At 36.1% G+C, this 13340-nt stretch overlaps 1 long non-coding RNA gene across 2 annotated transcripts in view; it reads right to left on the bottom strand.

Moving 5' to 3' along the window:
• Positions 1-10134: 10134 nt before the first annotated feature.
• Positions 10135-13340, bottom strand: part of LOC138160419 (uncharacterized) — a 106045-nt gene continuing 102839 nt past the window's right edge. The window contains exons 2-3 of one of the 2 annotated variants that reach the window (XR_011168140.1): positions 12596-12774; positions 10135-11151 (exon numbers count right to left, since the gene is read on the bottom strand). This is a non-coding gene — a long non-coding RNA (uncharacterized lncRNA). Of the gene's footprint in view, positions 11392-12595; positions 12775-13340 lie in introns of both variants that reach the window. The other variant, XR_011168139.1, reaches the window with a different exon arrangement.

The raw sequence follows: 13340 nt of genomic DNA on the forward strand, positions 1-13340 counted from the left end.
CACTGCAGGAAGCAACACCATGCCAAAGCCTTTCCACAAACAGACACTCACAAGCCTTGCTGTCTGCTTGCCTGTGTCCTCTCTCTCCCCCAGCACTAACTGCTCTGACTCCCAGCTTCCACCTCAGCTCTGCTTCACCTGTTTGGCAAACTCCTCTCACCACAGGCTCCATGTGATTACATTTGGCCTATTAGGGGACAGGGAAGATCTTCAAACTCCCTTAGGCCTATTAAGGGGCAGGGAGGATCTTAAAATTACCATTACCATTACAGATACCTTCTTTGCAACTTAGTCTCTGAGAGTCACCAAGAGCAGAAATGTCAGATATGAGTGTGCCCTTAATTAGATTAAAGTAAAATTGGGAAATATTTAATGAAATAAAGAAAATGCAATAGAAAATAAATAATGTTAAAATGTGTTTTTTAAGTCGATTTGCGGCCTGCAGGCAAATATGTGATTCTTATATGTGGTTTAGTGGCCTCTTTTCTATCTGAATTTGACATCCCTAGTCTCCTGCACTAAGGGGTTAAATGATTTGCATAGGATTACACAACCAGTATAAGCGAGGGGTTAAATTTGAATCCGAGTTTTCCTGGTTTTGAGGCTGGCTCTTTATTTGCTAAAGACTTGAAATAAGAGCATCAAAACCCAGTAAGATGTGTCACTGACAGGAATACTGAACAAACCCCAGTGATTTTGTTGCTCACAGGTATGGGTCACAAAAATCAGAAAATGAGAACCAAGCACCTAAGACATAAGAGAAGAGGCCTGCAGATTTCATCTATCTCTTGTTCTGACTCCAAGTTAATCTGCATGGGAGCCAGGAGTATTATGGAGGCTGAGGAAAGCCTCAATTTCCTAGTCCTATACGGTTGCTTTGTTAGAGTCCTCAGAAGGCTGTGTCCTCAGAGGACACAGATAACAATGAGGAAGGAGGAGGAATTTTTAAATCCAAAGTTGGATAGATGGCTGGAACCTGGAAATCTAAGAATATCAGTGTTACCAAAAGGACCAATTAATCTAACAGGGTGGGCAACTGCTGGCTTTAGCAGGTTGCTTGACAGGAAACAACTATCATAGTCTCAGGCTATTCAGACTAAAAGAGTTCTAGACCTCCCTTCCAAAGGAAAGGCTTACTAACTACAGTACTCTAGAACAGTAGTGTCAAATTCAAATAGAAATGGGGGCCAATAAACCATATACAAGAATCCTTATGGACCTATTGACTTAGAAAACCACATATTAATATTATGTTCTAGAGTATTTTCTTTTGTTAAATATCTCAATCTAGTTAGGCTAGCCTGGGAAATGTTGTGGGTGCATGTAGCCCACAAGCCATATGTTCAGTGTCTCTGCTCTAGAATATGGTAGCAGAGGGTAGGAGCTGAACAAAAGAAACTGAATGGCAGAATGCCAGAAGATGGTAGCAGAGAGCAGCCCAAACACAACACAGCTAGAGACCCGCTGAGGTAATGTGATGTCCAACAAAGGGATAACACCCCTCAGAGCCCAGTGCAATTATAGCACTAGAAAAGATGGCTGGCTGGGTGGTGCTGGAGGATGCCTTGGCTGTGTGCATCCCTCTATGCATGTCCTCCAAATTCATACCTTGACCACATGGATTCCCCGAATGTATACTTATTTATGCCCACTCCCTGATCACTTATGTTGGGGGGGGGGGTGCAGGAGGTGATGCTTGGAGCAAAGCAGAGGATACTGGGAAGAAGAACATGAGTCATATGCCAAGCCGTGGAGAAACAATTTTGGAAGGGTAGCAGACGGAAGAAGTGACCATCACTGCTACAAATGATAGGATCTCCTAAACTAGGACCAGATTGGAATGACAGAAACAGCAGAGGTTACAAACAACAGCATCTGCGGAATTCCTGGGCCAAGTGGTGAAAGTGCCTGAAAATGATGAGTTTCAGGAATGAGTGGGGCAAGACTCAAAAAAGGAAACCTGAAAGCATGGAGAACTGGCACTGAGAGTCCATATCCTCCAATCTTCCCTGAAGAAGCTCTAATCCTATCTAGCTACTTTAGTGAATTTCCTAAGAATGTTTGGGGTTCAGTCGGTTTTTCAGTTGTGTCTGATTCTTCATGACTCTCCATTTGGGATTTTCTTGGCAGAGATACTGCAGTGGTTTTCCATTTCCTTCTCCAGCTCATTTTACAGATGAGGATACTGAGGCAAATGGGTTCACACAGCTAGTCATTGTCCAAAGCCATATTTGAACTCACTAAAGTGAGCTCCGGTCTGGCACTCTATCCCTTCTGCCACCTGTCCTAAGAATGTACTTGTTCCTTATTACTGGATTAAAGCTCAAGTTTTGCTTATGTCCTTATCTTTTTTTTTTTGATATTAGAAAATAGGGGCAGGCTGAAATCTATTTGCATAAGATTCTCCTCATTAGTGGAGATTGATTACATTAGTCTCTGCTTCTCCCAATGATCTTCCTCTGTGCCTCTGCCTTTCCTTGTTTCTCATTTTTTTCCTTAACTGAATAAAATATAGTGAAGAACATCATTTAACATTTCTTGCATTTATTGAATAAATATTTATGCTCCCTATTTCCATTTTTACAATGAGGTAAGATAAAATTTTACATTGCTTTCTCTTAAAAAATCACTACATGAAGTAATTTGTGGTTTTAACATTAACTGTTCCTTTCCCCCCCTCTGTCATTAAAGAAAAACAGTTGCCCAATCTTGCTTTAGACCCAGCTGCAGATATTATTATAATGTTAGATGTCATATATATCTAGCTCATATACATTCCCTGTACTCCCAAAACTGGGCAAGCAGTTAAAGAAATTAAAGTTTTAATTTCAACTCAATTCTAAGTCCATTGTCACACATAAGTGGTGTTTTGTCTAATTAATTAATTAGAGCAATTACATCTGATCTCATATTTAAGACCTTCCATTAAGATTACATGAGCTTGGTGAGGTGTTACCAAATTAAAGTTCTAATTTAATAAGAAACAGTGACTGGTGAAGAAACTTGTGAAGAAAAACGAGAAAGTGTTACATGTGAATTAAAATACTTAAAAAAAAAACCACACAACTTACTTTTGTTATCTCTATGTTTTGTATCCAAGCCATAAAATTGCTTCGTTATTTCCCTGTAAATGTTTTAAGACTCCTGAACAATTGCTTTAGCATGTCATATCAAAGCATGGGTGAAAGAAAATATCCTTCTTTGTATATCCTGACCTAAGTGGGGAGGATACCCACTGGGAAGAATGCCCTTTGATCATGTCACCAAATTAGTTATGACACCTTTGAAATAGAAAGATCTTTACTGAAATTTTGGTAAAAGTATGTATGACCTAGGAGCTGCACATCTCTAGATTTATATTGATTGGGGTTCAACATGGGGGTATTTTTATGTTAATTACCTCATTTAATACATTGCCCCCACTCAATTTAAAACTGGGAACTTCTAAAGTCAGTCTAAAATCCTAATTTTCAGTTGGTCCCTATGATGTTGAGAAACAAACAAAAGGCAACACCAAAATAATATAATATTTAATTGGGATTGAAAAGTCTCCTAAAATAACAGGGAGACAATTTCACATGTATTCTTGAGTAGTATAATCTTCCGCCTCCCCATCTAGAGTACATGGGAAATTAACTCCTCCCAGACTCACATTCTGGTATTGTGAGATGTTGAATCCATAGTATAGGTAATCTTGTCGTGTCTCAGGTGAGTATCTGTCTATACTTTCATCCATTCTCTTATTCCACATCTCCTTTGCTATTCTCAGCCTTGCTAGTCATAGGCATTGTCTTCCCTGGTTGTAGTCACCTACAGTACTCATGGTCTATCTCTCTTTTGTCATAGACATGAACTCTCTTCTTAGTCATAGCTGCCATCTTCCTCCTCTTCATAAGTCATCCTTATGATGTAATCATCCTTCACCCAGGTAAAATATCATGAAAATTAAAAATTTTGGGCCTTCAAAAAAGACCATCCTTGGGACCCAGAGCCTTTTGGGAAAAGTAGTTTTCTCTCCATTGGAGATTACATATATCTTTAGTTATAATTAATATTTATTTAGCATTTTATGCTTTAAAAGTACTTTACATATTTTTGTCATCGATCTTCATGAAATCCTTGAGAAGTAACTAACAAAGGTATTAGTATAACTCTTTTATAGACAATGACATGGGCATAGAGAGGATAATTGGCCATAGTCTCTGCTAAAAAAATCAGAGTTGAACTTAAATCCAAGTATTTTTTAGGAAGCTTTTGTTCTATGTCTACCATTTGTGTAGATTTAAGGTTATCACAAAATAGTTTTATATCCCAGGTCCAAGAGTTTCACATTCAGTGTTTTTGTTTTTGTTGTTTGTTTTTGGTTTTAATCATCCTGCTTTCTTATAGCACAATATTATTCCATTACAATCATATATGACTACTTGTTTGACCATTCTCCAATTGATGGACATCCTCTCAATTTCCAATTTTTTGCCATCACTAAAAGAGTTCCTCTAAATATTTTTGTACAAATAGATCCTTTTCCCTTAAAAAAATCTCTTTGGGATATAGATCTAGTAGTGGCATTGATGGATCAAATGGTATGCACAGTTTTATACCCTTTGGGCATAGTTCCAAATTACTCTCCAGAATGGATTGGATCAATTCGTGACTCTGCAGTGACATGCACATGACAGTGCATTAGCATCCCAATTTTCCCCCATCCCTTACAGCAATTATCATTTTCCTCTTCTGTCATATTAGCTAATCTTATAAGTATGAGGTAGTATCTCAGAGTTGTTTTAATTTGCATTTCTCTAATCAATAATGATTAAGAGCATTTTTTATTTGACTATAGATAGCTTTTATTTCTTTATTTGAAAACTGTTTATATCCTTTAACCAATTATCAATTGGGGAATGACGTGTTCTTATCAATTTGACTCATTTCTCTATATATTTGAGAAATGAGGCCTTTATCAGAGACACTTGCTGTAAACATTTTCCCCCAGTTTTCTGTTGTCCTAATTTTGGTTGCATTGGTTTCGTTTGTGCAAAACCTTTTTAATTTAATGTAATCAAAATTATCCATTTTATATCTTGAACTGCTCTCTAACTTTTGTTTGGTCATAAAGTCTTCTCCATAGATCTGATAGATAAACTATTCCATAGTCCCCTAATTTGCCATGATATCACCCTTTATGTCTAAATTATGTACCCATTTTGATCCTATTTTGGTAAATATTGTGAGGTGTTGGTCTATACCTAATTTCTGCAAAACTGCTTTCTAGTTTCCCCCAGCAGTTTTTGTCAAATCGTGAGCTCTTGTCCCCAAAACTTGGATATTTGAGTTTATTAAACACTAGATTAATTGCTGTTGTTGTTTACTACTATGTATTCTATACCTAATCTATTCTGCTGACCCACTACTCTACTTCTTAGTCAGTACCAGATTGTTTGGATAATTACTGCTTCATAATATAGTTTGAGATCTGGTACAGCTAGGCTACCTTCCTTCACATTTGTTTTCATTAATTCTCTTGATATTATTGATTTTTTTCTTCCAGATGAATTTAATTATTATTTTTTCTTGTTCTATAAAATAATTTTTGATAGTTTTAATGGTATGGCACTGAAGAAGCAAATTAATTTAGGTAGAATCATTATTTTTATTATATTGGTTCAGCCTACCCATGAGAATTAATATTTTTCCAATTATTTAGATCTGACTTTATTTGTGTGAAAAGTATTTTATGATTGTGTTCCCGTAGTTCCTGGGTTTGTATTTCATATTGTCTACTGTCATTTTAATTGGAATTTCTCTTTCTATCTCTTGGTGGATTATGTTGGTAATACGTAGAAATGCTGATGTTTTATGTGGGTTTATTTTCTATCCTTCTACTTTTCTAAAGTTGTTAATTATCTCAACTAATTATTTTATGTTTATTCTCTAGGACTCTATAAGTATACCATGATATCATCTGCAAAGAGTGATAGTTTTGTTCAATTCATATATCCCATGTCACACTACAGCCCCTTCACCATCTTGGTTGCCTTCCTCTGAACGCTCCCCAGGTTTTCAATTTTCTCTCTATAATATATATATAATATATATGTATGTATATATTATATATATGTATGTATATATAATATATATGTATGTATATATTATATATATGTATGTATATATAATATATATGAATAAATTGAGCACAATACTTCAGACCATATTGCCACCCCCTCAAGTCTTCTTATCATGTCCTGACTTTGTGATGAACTCTCTATTCCACTGGAAACTTGGGTTCTGTCATTGACTCTCTTATAGCCAAACTTTGTGCCTTATCTTCCAGGGTTTCACACATCCATTCCATTTCCTGTAGTATCCTTACCATATTCTCATGGGAGTATTTCCTTTTATGTGTTGTTATCCCCATTTAGGACATAAGCTACTTGGGAACAGAGACTATCTTACTTGCTTGTTTTTATATCTCTAGCATTTAGCAAAGTGCTTAGCACATAGGAAATAATTAATAAATGTTCTATCTCTCTATCAACAAATCAATCATTTATCTAGCTATGTGTTATGACTAAAACAAAGTACATTGAGATTAATTCATATGTATTACCAGAAACTGTGCCTCTCTCTCTTTTGTTTTTTGGAGAGGGGAAGGTAGGACAATTGGGATTAAGTGATTTGTTCGAGGTCCCATGGTTAGTTTTGTGTTAAGTGTCTGAGGCTGGATTTGAACTCAGGTCTTCCTAACTCCAGGGCCGTTGCTCTATTCACTGCACCACCTAGCCGCCTCATGTGCTTCTCTTAATGTACCCCATGATCACAGCTGTTTTGAACACAATATCACACTGTTGAATCATTAAGCTTAGATTCCTCTAAAATTCCCACATCATTTTCAGACAAACTGCTGTCTAACCATGTCTTCCCAATTACTTGTGAAGTTTCCTGAATCCAAATGTAAAACATTACATTTACCCTTATTAAATTTTATTATCTTGGATTCATTTCAATATTCTAACATGTCAAGATTTGGTTCTGTCTCTCAGGGTATTGACTATTCCTCTGAGCTTTGTGTCATCTGAAAATTTGGTAAGTGGTGGAATTCTGATGCTAATTTCAGATAGCACTATAGTTTCTATCTTTATACCAAAGCAGGTTTTGATAACTCAGATCCACTTTTTAATTAGATAGAAGTATGATAACTTAGCATAGAATCCCCATTTGGTATGCCCTCCTTGGAGGCAAGGATGATTTCATTTTTGTCTTTGTATTGCCAGTGCTTTGCATGGTAGATTGTTCATAGTAGGTATTTAGTGAATAATGGTTGAATTGAATTAAAATGCATTTTAACATTCCAACCACTAAATCACCCCTCATCCCTAGGATATGTTTAGCTAGTCAGACAGAAGCTCTGGAGTCTTTTCCATTTACCATTTTGCCATTTCCCTCATTCACGTGTTCTTTCAATTCTCATTTGCAGAAACCAGTCTAAGAGGTGCAAAAGGAGTTTAATTTGTGACTAAATGCTCTTAATCTATAATTGTCCTTCTAGATTCACTAGCAGTCATAAGGAAAATATAAATGAAATTTTCTGCATTAGGAAAGTGTGATAATCATGAAGATAATCCTCATAGAATTAAATTAAGGCACATTTACCCTGTCACTATCCAGAAGTTATTCATTTGCTAAATGAGACTTCAGTTCTTATAACCCATTCTACATTTTTTTAAGGTTCAAATTTGTTATGCCATTCAGAGCAATTTTAATTTTTCTTATTTAAGTAACTGCTTGGTGATATGGAATGTGATTTGGAAGAAAGAAGGATCATCAAAGATTTTTTACTCCTTTCTGTCCCTCCAGATTTGTAGACTTTCCTCAGTAATCTGAGTAGGTTCTCAGCTGTGGAATATTCAAATTAATAGGGACTAATACTTTGTCCTAAGCCAGTCCTCTAACTGAAATCACCACAGATGTAAGAAAATTTTTTCTTGTCTAATAAATCAAATTTGGCTCAAGAACAAAATAATTTTGTCTGGATAGCAAAAGGGAAGAAAAACAAAAGCCAAAGGTATTGTGAATCAAAATAGTCTCACTTTCTCTCCTTCTGTTAGGTGTAGCAAGAATCTCGTTTATAACTCCCAAGTCTTTGCTTGAGCACTTCAACATTTTTCATCTTAGCAAATTCCATTTAGGATAGTTAGGTAGTTTGGTAGATAGAGTGATGGATATGAAGTAAAAAAGATTTTGTGAATTCAAATCTGTCCACAGATACTAGCTGGGTGACCCTGGACAAGTCACTTAACCCTTTTTGCCTCAGTTTCCTCATCTATAAAATGAGATGGAGAAGGAAATGGCAAACCACTCCAGTATCTTTGCCAAGAAAACCCCAAATGGAGTGACTAAGAGTCAGACATTACTGAAACAACTGAACAACAAAAACAAATATCCAGCACCACCTAGAGCCACCTCAACCTCACTCTTCCTCAGTTTCCTCATCTGAAAGAGTGGTTTTACTACATAGCCTCTAAAACCCCTTCTAGCTTTAAATTTGTGACCCTATGCATCTTCCTCTTCTATATGACTACTCTTCAAATATCTGGAGATAGCAATTATATTCCATCCATCTGTCCACTTTTCCCACCCACAACCCCTCTACCCAGTTCTTTTTTCCCTGTTAGGCTTCCCTACTTCTTCCAATCATTCCTCATATGGTTTTAGGTGCCTTTGGTATCTTTGTCACCTTCATATAAAATTATTTTTCAAGAAACAAAATGATAGAAGGAAGTGCAAAAGCAAAACCGGATTTTGGTTTAGTCTTTTTCAGTCACATCCAACTCTTTGTGACCCCATTTGAGGTTTTCTTGGCAAAGATACTGGAGTGGTTGGCCATTTCCTTCTCCAGCCCATTTTATAGATGAGGAAACTGAGACAAACAGGGTTAAGTGACTTGCTCAGGGTCACACAGCTAGTAAGTGTCTGAGGCCAGATTTGTACTAAGGTCTTCTTGACTCTAGGCGCAGTGCTCTATACACTGTTCCACCTAGTCGCCCCCACATGTGCACTGGAAGACATTTGAAAAGCAATGCAGGTGAAAATGTTAGATCTGGATAACCAACAAAAAAGGTGAAAACAGGAATAATTTGACTGTCCAAAAACTGTAAAGTACAAAAGAATCTGTAACTACATTTCATGAATCATACAAGAAAATTTCCCCATAAATATTGAAAATGGGGGACATATTGAAATGCATAGAAATAACAGAACACCTAAAAAGAAAACCAACCTAAAATTCAATTTACTCAAACATATCAAGGGACCAAATGTATCAAGGACAAAGTAAATCTTACTAGCAGCCAGGAAAAAGGATATCACATGTTAAAAAAAAAAACAACTTCATTTCTAAAACAAAGATGGATGTTTAAAAAATAAAACAGGTTTGAGTAATTCATGGAGAAAAGGTCCAATTAATCTCAAAGCAACTTAGGCTTGGAAAGCTAACTGGATTATCCAAAATCTTTGAATGATTTTTCAGGAGGAGGAATAATTGAAAAATCCTAGAAATAGATTTAGGCCATTCAAGTTATTTTTAACTTTAATCAAAAGATGTTTTACAACTGTGATTAACTGCCTATAATCTTAATGTCATAACCACAGGCAGACAATAAAATAGTAATAGTATTATTTTAGTTAACTATTCAGTGACACAGTAGGTTGAAAAAAGGGAGGAGGAAACAATGACAAAAATTAATTTGAATATGAGGGTTATAAGCAAAGAGGAGAAGAATGATAGAGAGAGAGTAAGAGAAGGAGATGGGTTCTTCCAATGCAAAATTACAAACTAAAAAAGAGAGAGCAGTCAAATTTTCACCAAAAAAAGTATACAATTATTTGTTCCAAATATAGAAACTTTGAATAATTTTTGTGTTAAGTTTGAGGCAGGATTAATATTGATGAAATAAGAAAATTGTATTCTCTTGACAAAAAAAGGATAATTTAGCCAGGTATGGTAGAAGATAGATCAAATTTAGCAGCTATGTGTTGATACAAATGGAATGGATTTCCTCATATAGAGAAAAAAGGGTTTTGAAATGAATTAAAACACAACCATTTAAAAAAAATCAAGCAGATTAAAAGGAAGAATTACTAATATAAAATTACTAAGTTGAACAAGTAATATGAAAATGATGACAGTACCCAAATTAATAGACAGTACCAATCAAACACTAGTAGGCAACTTTATAGAATTAAAATAATAATCAAATTTAATCGGAAGAACAGAAAAAATGAGAAAACATTGTGAGAGATAAAAAGTACGGAGCAGACCTTGCATGGTTATATCTCAAAGGTATATTGAACATTAAAAAAATAATAATAGATAGATTGAACAAAATGGATATTCAGAAGTAGGGCGACAATTATACCATCCAAGAATATGAAATCAATCAATTAATAAACATTTATTAAGTACCTGCTGTGTGCTAAGCTAAAACATTGGGGAAGGGAATAATTTAATAAAACTGTTGGGAAAGTTGGATAGAAATGTGGTAACATATGAGATTAGGTCCACAATTTAGATCACATAACTATAATAAATTTCAGGTGGATTAATGAGATACATATAAAAAGATAAACTAGAGGAAAGGGGGGATAATCTGTCAGAATTCTGGAAAGGATGAAATTTCATCTCTATTTTAAAAAATACTACAAACTCTATACTTTATTATTATTTCAGTGCTCCTATGGATCTTTGATCTCACTAATGTTAGTACTCCCTTCAGTTATACATATTGTAACACACCCACCCTTCAGTGAATTTTGTAATTTTTTATTTTGTTTCTTTGAATGTATGGGTTTTTTTTTTCATAATGATTGAGATGTAAAATAATGAACTTAAGATAAAAAAAGAAACAGGTTACACAGGAGCTTACAACAAGACCAATAGATGGGCAATGTCACTCCCAGCAAATATGGAGGCCAAGCAGAATTTATCAGTGACCTACATAGAATATGCAGTGTTACTCGTTTTTCCATTGCCAAGTAACTGCAAGTGTACATTTGCTTCTCTTGTAGAAGTAAAGGTAAAAAGAAATGCTTCTCCCGTCATAGGTTATTAGAAAAAAAGAAATCTTCCTTTAAAAAAATGGAAGGTCTTCAACGCTAAAAAAAAAAAAAAATGGAGTTAATGAGGCAGAAGAGATTCCTAACCTCTGTCAGGAGGTTGGATGGTGGAAGAATGTGGCACAGAGGTGGAAGAAAACAGGAAGCTCTACCAAATGCTAGGAGATGAGTAATGAGATTGTTGTTCAGTGAGTTCAGTCATGTCTGACTCTTCATGACATCGATATTGTCCATGGAGTTTTCTTGGCAAAAATACTGAAGGTTTGTCATTTCCTTCTCCTGTGGGTTAAGGCAAATGGAAGCTAAGTGACTTGCCCAGGGTCATACAAGCTAGTAAGTGTCTGAAGTTATATTTGAACTCAGGTCTTCCTGACTCCAGGCCCAGCACTCTATCCACTGAACCACCTAGCTGCCTCTAAGTAATGGGGACAAGGCACTTTTTAAAAATCCTTTTTTTTTCCTGGGGCAGCTAGATGGTGCAGTGAATAGAGTACTGGCCCTGGAGTCAGGAGGACCTGAGTTCAAATTTAGCCTCAGACACTTGACACACTTACTAGCTGTGTGACCTTGGGCAAGTCACTTAACCCCAATTGCCTTGCCTTCCCCCCTCCAAAAAAAGTTCTTTTTCTGGGACTCTATAAAGAAGCAGCAGCATGTCCTCCATATAAGAATGTTGCTAATCAAACCTGAGAGATCATAAAAATTAAAAAGCTGAACCCTAAAATTGGAAAAATGAAGGGTGAGATCCACTTGTATTATGAAAATAAAGTGATACATGAACCTAAAGACAGAATTTCTACCTCTCCCCCTCCTGACTTTAGAACATTCTTTATATACACATAAATAGCTCCAGACACTCACTTTCTTCTGATGATTGATGTGAGGACATATGAAGCTGCCAGAAGGAATCTAGAAAAGATTGCTAGGGATTCAGAAATCCCAAGCAAGGAATTGAAGACCTTCAGGGCATGAATGTTCTTTTTTATTACCATTGCAGATTTAAGTGAGGGGTTTGAGAAGAGAATGTGAGTAATGACAAGTAAATAGAAGGTTGAGGAGAGTGTCTAAAAAACAGATTTGGATCTCTGGAATTTGGCTTAAAATGTAGGTCTTGGGCAAGAATGGATTGCATCTCATTAGAGCTGATAAAATATATATTTGCCTGAAGTCTTAAGAATGTGATCAAAGGTTTTGAACTGAAAAGAGAGAAGGAAACAAAATATCTCTCTATATATATATGTATATATATATATATATATATATATATATATATATATGCATACATGTACAAGTGTGTATGTGTTACCTATATGCATACACATGTATAAAGATATGTTTCTTCTCATTTCAAATTAAAGAGTTTTCCTATGTAGCTTGATAATACGGGTTGAAGAACCTAGGTTAACTGGATTACCAGGTGGAATTATAGGGGATTGTCCACCAGATGAAGAGAAGCAACAAGAACATAAGGAACTTACGATACCTGGCTGCCTGAAGGGTCATCCGTGTCCTTTTAAGGGTCAAAGCTTGCTCTTCCCTTTTATCCTGCCTCTTGAAGAGTGAAGCTGCCGCTGGCAATTAGCTGGCATGTCAGAAGAGCTTGGCAGCAACGCTGGAGGGTTAGATCAAGCCAGTTTCAAGAGGAGTCGAAGAATCTAGCATCTGAAAGTAAAATCTTTCTCAGCAGGTGGCACGTTTCACAGACAAGACTACTGCTAATCATAGGGTATGATCCAGCAGGAGTGGGGAAAGTGCCCTTGCCTGTGTAAAAGCAGATATAGATCTTACAATGACATGTGCTAATCTTCTGTAGTTAAAAGTGTCTTGGAAATGGATTCAGGATACTTATTAGTACCAAATACATAGTAGAGAAAGATAAGGAGGAGAGAGGAAAAGAAAGGGAAAGCAAGAGGGATTATATCTATGATTTGGTAATAATTTCTAATTTTCCTTTGGGGAGGAGCAGGACAACTCTAAACTGGTTCCACCTTTTGATTCCATAGTTACTGTCAATGACTTAATAATTCTCCCAGCTATCCTGATTCAGAAACCCTGTGTCATCTTTCACTACTCCTTCATCCCATCCAGTTCCCAAATCTCTTGGGTTCAGTCCCTTGAATTCAAGTTATTGCTTTTCCCCCTGCCAGTACTCTAGTTTAGTCTGTTTTCCTTTCTTCCTTCCTTCCTTCCTTCCTTCCTTCCTTCCTTCCTTCCTTCCTTCCTTCCTT

The sequence above is a fragment of the Petaurus breviceps genome, unplaced genomic scaffold (assembly GCF_028583685.1).
Source record: "Petaurus breviceps papuanus isolate PSGF00001 unplaced genomic scaffold, PetGlider_PUasm1.0 181, whole genome shotgun sequence".
Lineage (NCBI taxonomy): Eukaryota > Metazoa > Chordata > Mammalia > Diprotodontia > Petauridae > Petaurus > Petaurus breviceps.